General features: G+C 36.6%; 1 protein-coding gene across 2 annotated transcripts in view; it reads right to left on the reverse strand.

Annotated features, from left to right (window-relative positions):
• The window catches only part of LOC110840774 (uncharacterized), an 81,716-nt gene extending 69,170 nt beyond the window's left edge, over window positions 1–12,546 (reverse strand). Inside the window, exon 1 of one of the 2 annotated variants that reach the window (XM_022086020.2) lies at window positions 12,153–12,546. The gene's annotated coding sequence lies outside the window, so the exon portion shown is untranslated. Of the gene's footprint in view, window positions 1–10,682; window positions 10,772–12,152 lie in introns of those variants that run through there. The other variant, XM_022086019.2, reaches the window with a different exon arrangement.
• Window positions 12,547–12,632: the final 86 nt, after the last annotated feature.

The raw sequence follows: 12,632 nt of genomic DNA on the forward strand, positions 1-12,632 counted from the left end.
TTCGAAAATTCGAAATCCGAAATGTGCTGAGGTTTGATTTTATAAAAGCATACACTGTTTTATGGCCTTTCACTGCTATCCTCGACATGCATATTCAATTCTAACTGCATTAGTTCTGAAAGCAAAGTAATTTTACAGTGTAAATTACTTCAGTACTATGGCCATAAGATGACACATGTCCATTAAGAATTTCTTGTGTGATATTCTCATTTCAGGCGAGTCTTAGAACATTCAGTACCGATTATCACCAAAAATCGAGGATTTGTCTGCCACACTCATTCTGGGATGTATCTAGATTCTTTTTCCAAATTTGTCTACATTCTTCATTTTCTTTTTTGGAGTAATATGTTTTTAAAGATAATCCATCCCATTACGTCGGCATTTTATTCGTCCATTTTATAGAGTACTTTCAGTTATTTCCTTATACCTATATTCCACCTGTAACCCGTCTGAGAAATTTCAGCTTTTCGTTTCACACTGACTATACAAGTCTATTTTGATCTAAATGAAAATCTTATTTGGAAGGCCATAACTTTTGTTTCGTTCACTTCAATAGTAATAGTTTATTGTGTTCTTACATGGTTTTGGACAGACTGTAGAGATTATATCAGACTGTATTAGGCTGCTTCAGTTTGTCTTCCGCCCCTGAAATTAAGATAACTTCTAATCCGCTAATACGTTTAACTCTGCATATTTCTTAAGTGACGTGAAAATAGTCACTGCATGTGTTGTAGGCCCTGTGGAGTGAATCTGGCATTCTGAACCCTACAGGCTACTGGATAACGGACGCTGTTGCATATGGCGTCTCCATCTTGAAGTCTTTATTGTACGGTCTTTGCAAAAAGTTCATGAAGCGAACGCATATTGGGTGATCACGTTCGTGCGTCTATCGGAGTGTTTCGTTTCTGAACTTAATTAACGGTTTTCGATTTAATTTGCTACTGGGTTCTCTAAAAGACGTTTAAAAGAATTTAATTTTAGTTCGTAGCTAATCAATACAATCCATATCGGGCCTGTTGAATGAAGCACATATTTAATTATATTACTTTTCTGAAAGACTGACCCAGTTAACAGCCTACTGACTTCATAGATCAAAGATTTTCATTAAATTAATAGTCGCTCAACTATGTAAGGAACACGCCGTCTCTTTGAACTCCGAAGGTTCGCGAGAGCCCATCACTTTTCCCTAACTTAAGACGAATCCAGTCCAGTACACCCTCACTTTCTAGGCTAGTAGTTCTTCTTGAATTCGGTTGTCTCCACATGAGTCTCTATCATTCTTGTCCTTCGTTTCTCAGATAGTTCCTAAAAGTTCTACCTTCACATCTCACGTTGTTCTGCTTAACAAAGAGTCTAACATATAAAATCAAGCATACAAACAAAAACTGTTTACACTTTGAACAGACACTTAGTGCCACACGCGTTTCGACCTCAAGAGGACTTTATATATCAATACACTGCACGGTATGCAAGGTTTAAAAAAAGATTCAAACATAAATTTATACTTTTCAAAACTGTGAATGTTTAAATAATACCCAATAATTTCTTAATCATACTCAGTGTGATATCTGTACTGAGATGAACTTTCAACGACAAGTCTTTTATCTGAAACAAATAAGCACAATCGACTTCAGCACGTTAAATCGTAAGTTGATTAATATTTATATATGCTACTCGTGATACAGCACCGGGGTTCGATCCCCGACTGGGGCAGAGGATTTTTCCTCTAGCCTCTTCGTCCAGACCGGCTCTGGGGCCCACCCAGCCTCCTCTACAATGGGTACCGGGGTCCTTTCCCGGGGGTAAAGCCGGCCGGGGCGTGATGCTGACCACTCACCCCCATCTAGTGCCGAGGTCAAGGAAGAGAGGAGCTATACCTTCACTCACCCCAAACGCCTACATGGCGTATAGTGGGACTAACTTTACTTTTTACTTTTTACTCGTGATACAGTGGTTACATATAGCGTGGACGAAATGCATCTGCCAAGAAGTAGACTTAATTTACTTTTAAGTTGAATTTAATTTCATTTTGAATTACTTCACGTGTTAACAATCGCGAACGAATCGACTCTGAACTCTGCAATTGGTAGACGTGTTGAGGGATTCGACTCCCAACGACGACTCTGGTATTTTCGTTTTCTCGTCTCCATATTTGTTCGCGTTCTATGAATCGGGTGTTTAATGTCCTTTTCTCGGAATAAAGTGCAGATGGAGGTTGGCGCTTCTCATCCAGACCTCTCCTCCTAACATTGAAGCTTCAGAGCTTTACCTCTAGTCTCTTATACACATTCACAATGTAGTGCACCCCTCCAAAGTAGTCTTGACAATGTGTCCTCCTTCCCTCTCTGATCATGAACCACAAAACAAACAGACCGAATCTTCCCGTCACACAACACAATGCACAGCAGAATCGTAGAATGAGAACTCAAGGACAACGTAAATATTCAGTGGCAATAAAAAGAAATTTAAAATAATGATTCGAAATTAATCGTGGATATAATTAATATAGCACTAACTAAATTGCGTGTATTTTTCACAAAAGTTTACTACGCAGGTATATTTATTAACAGTTTATCTTCCTAAAAGTGCTATATAGCTAATCATTGAACAACCCTGCTAATAAGTAAATACCTACTCCGTGATTATTTAATAAAAAGTTTATCCAAATAACACTAGCGTAAAAATCTGATGTGTTTCGTGAGCAACTTAGGACTGTACAGCACACGTAATATTGTGTCGGTAGTCGGCTTTGGCTCTCAGAGGGCTGTTACGCCACGGATTATTAGTCAAATCAAGGTTACAATGGACTGACTATGTGATTTAGACGGGGGGGGGGGCCCTTATATTCTTTTGTTTACTGTTTATTTAAAGACGCTGGCTGTCAGTAGATTATAAAATCAGCGTCTAATGGCAGGATGTTTAGGTTAATAACTAATTGGAAAGACTGTGATATGAAGGCACTATAGCAATATTTGCCTGGAGGGGCTGAAAAGAACCACGAACGACCTAGCTCGGGATAGCCGATCTCCGGGCTAAGATTTTAACCCGGGTCTCCGAAATACGAAGCAAGAGTACCCACCACGTTCTTCTATCATTCTTTATTTATTTACGTTACTTACAGGACAACACAACAAATATGGGCGATCACAAAATGGCATCAACGCTGTTTGAAACTTCGGGTTCAATTTGTGCTCAATTATTTATCATTATTTCGCGTCTGTCATACACACATGACTCACACATTTTATATTGTAAGAATACAAACTGATAATATTAAAATTACTGTACGATTTTACGAACTTCGACGTCAAATCAGAAGCCCCAGTCCGTAACCTAACATATTGACTGGTGTTAACTTGTCCCGGCTGTATATAAAAAGCTTGGATTCAGTGTTGTTTTCAGAGGGATACGCGACATGTTTTATTCAATTACAACGCAATAAAAATGTCCAACTTTCGGTACAGGTATTTACATTATACAGACGTCACTACTCTGAACTGTTTATACTTAAACGATCATGGCATTCCACTCGAGATAATCGATACGTTTTTTGTACAAACTCTGTCCAGGATTATCCTGATTGATAATATACGTATCAGTTGTTGTAATGTCATGAAATTTATGAAATAAGTACACTTAGGCCTTCTAATTCTAACTCTGAGTAATGCTGCTCGTTCGTTTGTTTGTATATCATATTTCCTTGCGCTCTAAAATTTTTCATAACTAGCTCCATGTCATAAATTTCTTGTCTGTCTGCATGTAACAACTACAGATCGGATAAAGGGATTTTCATGACATTTGATTCTTTGAAATTTGATTAAAACTTGTCGACACATCCTAGTGTTTGTTAAAATCTGACAACAATAATGGGCACTTTACATGAACAGGCCTGCCTGCATGTGCTTCCGCTCACATGTCAAGAGTAACACGGCGAACATTTATCACAAGAGAGAAAAATTGTTAGAACAAAAGTTGTAAAAATATGAAACATTTATTTTATATTAAATTCACTTTTCTTTAAGTTTTATGGTTTTGTACATAATTAAACAAAATGACTTACATGCTGTGATTTCTCACAACTAGAAAACGGTTGGACTGATTTTGATTACATTTTATATTAGAGGTAACTGAGTAATTTAACGGTATTCATAATAGAGCAACGAAAGTTCAAATCTACCAATTAAAAATTTACAAACAATACCAGAGAGTATGGGCCAGAAATGTTACTTTTTGTCCTGTCATACCGTCAGGTTTATAGCCTAACATCACAATTCTGAGTATTTTAAAACCAAATGAGTTTCGACCTCAAAGGACCATTATCAGTGTTATTACACGCTAAATTATTTTAACAAGTCAGCAGTATTAGTCAATAACAGTGATAAGCAGAATAGCAGAATACAATGTAACATTAAAATGACATAGCCGATTATATACGGATATTTATAAACACTGTGTGTCAAGGTTTTTAACACACAGGCCAGTAATATAAACATAAGGAGTAAATCTTGGGTATGGTTGTTGTGTCGGCGAGCGCGCTAAAGGACCACATTTGTTACGCAGCAGCCCTGAAGATGAGAGCAGAGATTGCTCTCGAAATGTTAGCAGAAGATACGGTTTATTGACCATTCACCCGCCTGACGCGGCTCGTAACCTGAGAGTCTTTCATCAATAAATAATACACTTATTCGCATATTTGTTTACTAAGGGTCTGGAAAAATTATGGTAATTCGAAATTATAATGAACGTTTCAGAACGTACTGGATACATGAGGACGCTAATTTGTTGTGTGGCATAAATTAACATATAAAATTATCTTGTTAGATAGTTTTACGATCGAAAATATTTTAGGTACATTTTATAGTCCCCATTATATTAAACATGGCACATCCCATTATCTGAAAAGTCTGTTTAACCCTTTAAAGCTTCATGTACCTTTCACCTCTTTTAACAATCAAAAATTCAGAGGTTTTTATTTGTTTTAAGTACGGTTCTCAGTGTAAGCAATAATTTTATCCCAAAACAGCATTATCAAATTTATCTGTATAAAGGTAAGTAAAGTTTTCTTTGAGATGCGAACTGGATTACAAAATATTATTGAGGCGAACTTCGTCTTTAAGTAAACAAGAATGGAAATCTTATTGAGGGTATTCTAATAATATTTTAAAACTATCGTAGATCATTAAAAGAAGCCACCAACATTCCGGAGTGAATGGGGTGGAATCTATCTTATTAAACCACATCAGGTCTAATGCCTTTCTATCATGCAACGTTCTTTAATAAACGAGGTTCTGGCGACTGATCCATGACGATATAACTAATAATTATAATATATAGTATTGAATAAAATGTCACTGCTTAAATGCGATTGTATAACATTAAAATAAATGCTAGTAACTCCAGGTTCATGAGTAAAAATAATCGGTACAACCTTTGTATTTCCAAAGAAAGATGGCGGTATAACCGGTACTTACAGTGTGGATGAAATTCCACTGTCAAAACTTGGGTTGCATTAGTTTCAATTACATATTTGATAGATAACCTGTAGCGCTGGGTACATAAACCCAGCAGTAAAACAGAAAACATGTAATGTATCGAATTATAGAAAAAACATTTAAATAGCGCAGCGCCCACAAACATCTTCGATTAGGGTTTCCGAGGCGGCAAATTAAACAGTTCTTTCACTTGTACTCCATCTTGCATGACAGGTGACATGGCGGTCACTTTTCTGTTTCTACTTGTATAACGCTAATGGCATCGCTAGTGCTGAGAAGCATGAACAGTCAATCAGGTGGACGAGGAAGGCAGACAGACACTCAAACAAGTGAACGTCGTGAGCACGTTGGTTGAACGGTCGCTCGAGTGTTTTTGCATTTGGGTTGGAGAATTCATTATGTGAGGCGACGCATTGTTACATGGATGGGTTGGCGACTGGGTCACAAGTGACATGAAGAGAAGACCCTCGTACATCCATCACATATTCTTCAGTTTGATTCGTAGTGTTGCGCTGGTGATTAAGTAAACAATAGGACGAAGAACGAGAAGCAAGACATGAAATTATACAAGTCACCAGAATCTCGTTCTAAAGAACCAAGTTCAGTACCATTCAGTTAATTTATTAATGTGCTTGACAGGAGCTGAAAAGCCAATTACAGGCTAGCAAAACAATAAAATATGATAGAAACAAAAAAATATATACAAGAAAATTGTTCTGTTGTGTCATATTGTAGGGCCACTGTCACTGGGTAAAAACCCATTTGCAGTTAATAATAAATAATAATAAAATAATAATAAAAGAGAGCAAATATTTTGTAGAACATCAGGATTTCACGGCGGCTAGTATGAAGACGGCTGTCTTATGGACTGTTGCGTAGTGTATTCTGGTAGAAGTTTCCAGACGTTACTGTAGAATTGCATTTGCGAAAGCCACGCGGAGAAAGATTAATTCTGGGCTTTAAAAATCTACAAATTTTCATAAACAATAAAGTAAAAAAAATTAAGAACAGAATAGGGCTATGTAATTACTAACAACAGTAATTGTCTTTCTTAAACACAGAAACAGCAGTAGTTCTTTAACAGAACGACACTTATTATTAAAATGTATAAGATTAAAACAAATGTTAACAAATGAATAGAAACCCAAGAGCAGCCCTGCTTATGAACAACGTAATTTCATCCAATCCAACTCTTAATAACCCTGCTGACTTCACCAACAGTGGGTAGAAAGTTAGAAGGAATGAAAGGCAAGTTAGTTTACACACTGATTTAAAACAGCCCTGGAAAGTGTGCTCCGTCCCAAAATACACAGTTTTTTTCACATACGTTCTTTATAACGCTGATATAGAAGTGTTATATCCTCCTTGTCCCCCCCAAAATAGATTTTTCTAAAAAGAAACAAGTTTTAAGTAGGTTCTTCGACGTTATGTAGTATGAGCTACCGAAAAAGCTTTGTTAAATAAACTATAAATAAATAAGTAGATTCTTAACAGCATCTAACCTACAACCTTCGTTTAAGCCTACCTAACATAACCAAACTTAACACATTTTAACCCAACTTAATATGATACATCCAATCCCGCGTCTGCTTCCCTTCTTCCTCCGGGTTCCATAAGACGTACTGTCCTTCTGTCTTCCCTCACCAAAGGACTCTCACCGCTGTTATTGGCCCCGACCACAAGCCCTGGACCATACAAATCTCTTCCTTTCGGGACCACGTACCACAGCACGCCACTGTACACCCCAAAAATCAAATTCCAAATTTAGAGCAGCCTAATTAATGTAACCCAACGTCACTCCACAGGTGATCGCCCCCCCCCTCCCACCCTGTAAGCTTCCACCCACCACACGTATCCGCCAATTAAACATGATAGCCTTGGTTACAAAGTAAAGTCATGCAAAATTTCATTAAAATCCATCCAGTGGTCATAATATCTGACGAAACACTGTTAACCGCGACAAGTTTTCCAGTAGTGTGCATAAGTTATAAATTGATACGGGGTTAATAGCACGAATTTTCAAGACATTTAAGAAAATTAGCTACTTAAATGACATATAAGACACACATATGAACACACACTGATGTCAGAATCTAAATGAGTTATTAAAAATTACCATGCTGACACAAACAGTGACTGATTCATAAATCCAACTCAAAAGTCTCATTTTTCCTTTCATCCTAACATTGATGTTTACCAATAAAACATCGTGCATACACAAGTTTAAACCGGTTTACTACGGAACCATTAATGGAACTTCTCAATCTAGCATATCATATTCGAATAGAACTCGCTTCATTTAATTAGAGAAGAGACACAGCGACAAGTGAGCATCGCATTGTTCCAAGTGTTGTTTAATTAGTGCAGACAAGTTCTTCGTACCTTGATTTCCTCACCAGTTTATTAGCCAGCTTATTAGCTTTTCATAAACTTAGCATCAATAAGGCGTTAATACATGTATGAATTGAAGTTCTGCAATTGATCCCAACACATACCTCATTCATTTCCCCAGATCTAATAATTATCACCTAAAATCTTTCGCTTGCCACTTATTCAGTGTGAAGATGGCTGTCTCTGGGTTGTTGCGCCGTGTAGCGTGGTAGAAGTTTATAGACGTTTCAGAAGTCCTTGCTGCCTCCATCATCATGGCGATGAGTCATCACCCTAATGATGGAGGCAACAATCCAGAAGACAGCCATCTTCAGACTCACCGCCGTGAAAACCTCAAATCCTATAAACCTCTAGTACGTGTGTATGTAGGCCAATGAGCAAAGTCTTGGTAGAAGGATGGTTATTTAACATTGATAACTTTGACGAAAAAGAACGAACCAATACACAAGGTAAAAAGAATAAAATAATGAAATTTAGTTGGACAAAAGAGGAAGGAGACAGCAGAAGTATGGATCAAATTATTGGATAACACGGAGCTTAATAATTTATATTTTTCACCGAACATTGTTAATATGATAAAATAGACTTGCAACAAGCAAGATAAAAATTATAAATGCCTAAAAATAGCCGCAAAACTTGAAAAGAAGATACAGTTTTTAGACCTAGACGCACATGAGAGGACAGTATTGAAGTTGACCAAAAGAAACAAATAGGATGTAAAGGTGTGGACTGAACACAGGATAAGAACCAGTGGTAGAAATCAGCTGTCGAGTTAATTGAAGGTGGGGTATTACTTGATTATATTTTATAAAATACCTCTGCCCCATGGAATATATACTTCAGATTTTGGAAATCAGAAGAAATTATACATAAGAAAATTTAGGTTGTAAGACTTGAGGTTCTCACAGCGGTGAGTATGAAGATATCCGTCTTCTGGGTTATTGCGCTGTGTAGTCTGGTCGATGTTAACCAACGTTTCAGAGGCCATACTGCCTCCTGCCTAGGTTATTTCAGTTATTATAATTGTAACTTTTTAAAAACTGACTTGCCCGATTCATGCAACTCTTCCTTTTTTCAGATGTAAATCCTAAATAAGGTAATTAATTCATTAACGACATATATGAATAAAGAAAAAAATAGTTTAACTTAAATAACACTTCTCCGGAAAGCTGCAAACACTCAAGCATTGGACGGGAGGAATCCGCAGTCTGACAAACTATTAATAAGTATAATATGAAGAAACACATATAACATCACCGCTGGTTAGACAGTGAAAACTACGTCACTGTGATAATCGTTCGACTGCGACATTCGGCTTAATTTTATTTTAATAATTACGCGTCACAAGTGTCTGTAGTTCCCAAGACGTACATGGTAGTCAGCTTCCCTTCTGACGGAGTTTCTATAGATGATCATGAAAGCTGAAAATTTGCTTAGCTGCTTCATTATCAACCTCTAGTTTAGATTCGATTACGTTTCCGCATAAGAGTCTTGGGAAAAGCAGCTATACGTCTTTTATAGAAATCAAAGATGGTTGCCATAGGTAAAAAATATGAGTTCAAGTATTAGGTATCCGAGTCAGTCCATTCGTTGAACTCCACATTGAGAGGATGCAAAGTTTAACTGCACAACATGGCTGCCATTCAATTTTGATAACTTTGTAACTTTCATTGCCTGGAGGAAGACATGTATGTTTTAAATGTTTTTGTTTTCGTTGTAGATGAAAATGGAACTCCAAATTTGGGGGAAAGGGGGGGGGAGAGATAATGTCGCAAGTTTGGCGAAATAAATTGGAAGCTTTATCTTCCGACCAGACACACCATCTTTTAAATTCTGCCAGCATATCTTACCTTATCCAAAACTGGAAAGTGGCTACCTGACGCTACGAAATGTTCGTAATCAAAAGAAAATCGAGTTCACAACTTTCCTCTTTATTAAATTGTAAATAATTTTATATTCCTTTAGGAGGAAATTAATAAATTAACGGAATAGACTTACATTCTTGTTTTATATGCAGACAGCCTCATCATTCAGACTGTTTTCCTACAGTTACTTTGCTTGCCCCACAGAACAATAATACAGTAAATAGCGACCCTACCTTTGAAGGTAAAAAGTGGTATGTTTCCTTGGATCCTACACTAGTTGTTTACGTGGAAATCACATTCAGGAAAAGGAGATAATTGACTTTATATTAAAAGAATAGATTTAGAAGGGGATGCATTTGGCATTTAAAAGTACTTAGTTCTCTCCAGGCATCCCCCGAGACTGTTGTGGTATTGCTTATTAATAATAAAACATCATTTCACTCATATCTCGTGCCGAAAGAATATGAATACATACTCACATTACAGACTATAGACTTACGCCTTGAGCAATTGACAAGCCTAATGAAGACAGTACGAAACAAGTTTTTCGTTCCTCAATGAAAAACAAAGATTTTGCCCCTTTGGTCATAATGCCATTCGATCGAGTGCGAGGCAAGCACGTAAGCTCAGTACGTTTGTAAACCGCAATATTATTACAGTGAAAGTCATGCAACATGAATGCTGGATATATAAACTGTGTGTTCTGTGGTTTTTCTCAGCCGCGACACGAATTATGACAGTTTCCTCTTTAGTCATTCATCAAAACCAACTTGTCTTCTCAAATAAAAATTGGTGAGTTTAGTACAAATAGAATTTAGGCTAAAAAATAATAAACAATATAACCAAAATAATATCTTAAATGTGATAAAATTTTAATTATATTTACTTATATGAATTCTTTCATGTTTCAGAGATTTGAAATAGAAGAACTTACATTATGTTTCTGAAATAACCACGTCTAGCAGAGTGCAGACTGTACTCCTTACTCAAAGTGGACAACTCTGTGGAAGCGAGAGCAACTTGACACAGAATCTGAATATCTGAGCGTGATAGTTAACCCGCATAGCCAATACGCCTAGCAGGCATATTGGCCAACACAAGCAACTCTCACGTTTTACTGGTTCCCGTTTTCAAATTTTTATTTTATCGACCAATAAGAAATCTTCAGTTCCGTCAACTTTATATACCCTCCACGAGAATTAACGAGTGCAACCCCATTAAATTGTCTTCACTAATTTTTTTATATCGTTGCTGAGCTGTGATGTCTTTACTTCGCCCATTAAGAACTAGGTTCCAAAGAACTAGACGTAACTAAATAGTTCTTGTGATTAAAAATAAATAAAAGTGGAATAAAGACATGAAATTTAATGACTTAAAGTTCAGGCTGTGGCCTTCTGTATCGTAGTCCACAGACAGTGCGGTATCGCAACCTGATGAACAGAATCATATTCGACAGTGTTGCAGCTAGACATAACGTAGAGTAGCTGACAAAATAACAGAATAATTGTATGGTTTCGTCATGTTCGTCTGTCGGAAATTATGAGCACACGAATTTGGACAAAACTTGGTACAGCAGACGGAGACCACATTTAATTGGATTTTTTTATTTTGGTTTAATTCGGTTTAACCCGAATATCACTTAACATAAGATCCTAAATGCCTAAATGCACTTCCAAGTACATCTTTTGAGACCTCTGAAAAAATTGTATTAAACTTGATATAGCTATTTCTTTTATAGGGAATTACGAAGGGTAAGCTACATAAACTCCGTTAAAGACAAATGGAAAATACGTATGTTAATAACTTCTAGACTTATAAACTGACCTATCGCTATGAAACTGTAAACAAATAGTTTCATTAAAAAAATATCCGATTTCGTGTTTCCGAATTCTCTCCCCATAAACAACAGCAAGACAGCCACTTAAACTTTAAAGGTAATCAAGTTGGCACCATTAAATGCTGGTTTTTGAAACTGAATATCGTGCTGTGTCTTTGGTAAAAGTATAATATTTCTTTGTGCAATTCTCGTCTCAGCAATTGCTAATCCCTTAAGTATACAAAATGTTTTCTGTTTTTATAAGGTTAATCACATAGAGTTATTTGAAACTGTCGGTGTTATGAGGCAATAAATAAGCTAAAATCGAAAAAAATGGATAATGGTATGAATTGGAGAGATGATAAACGCTTTCATTATGAATGTATAACCTAAATGGAAGCGACGGCTTAAAGGGCCTAGTCATGGATATGAGGATAATATTAAAGTGGGTCTTAAGGAAGTAGTTTGGAAGGGTGGACTGGATTTATCTGGTAAAGGATAGAAACCGGTAGCAGACTCTTGATGATACGGTCATAAATATTTTAATTCTATGAAAGGAAACTTCATAATTAGCTGATCGAATCCTACCTTTTCAAGAAGGATTCTGTTCTGTTGAAGAACCACCTTTAGCAGAGGCGTGTAACGTCTTGGGCCGCTCCAGCTCTGTGATCGCGGGTTCATAACTGCCTGTTTTTTTAATTGTAGTCTTTACAAAGGCCAATATATAATTCAAGAAGTCTTGTCCATTGTCTGACAGGATAAATTAAACATAATCCCCTCTAACGTCAACTAAAACTGTAGAATAAGAAGAACAAATATTTGTTTCACTTTTCTTGCACATTCTTTGCTGGAACACGATTAAGATGACTACACTTCATAACCGCAAAGTACTGGTAAAACAGATTGTTTATACGTTTCCAGCATATGAAAAGAGTTCTAAATGAATAACAGCAATCCCTTTCCTAACTCATTATTCTCGTAACTTCATAGTAAACATCATTTATATTTGTTTGTAATTATTAGTAACGAGTTAACAAGTTATTACGAGAATCAGCACTCGCATAATTA

This window comes from Zootermopsis nevadensis, unplaced genomic scaffold (genome assembly GCF_977971745.1).
Source record: "Zootermopsis nevadensis isolate Lab colony 2312 unplaced genomic scaffold, Znev_1.0 Znev_ptg000012l, whole genome shotgun sequence".
NCBI lineage: Eukaryota > Metazoa > Arthropoda > Insecta > Blattodea > Termopsidae > Zootermopsis > Zootermopsis nevadensis.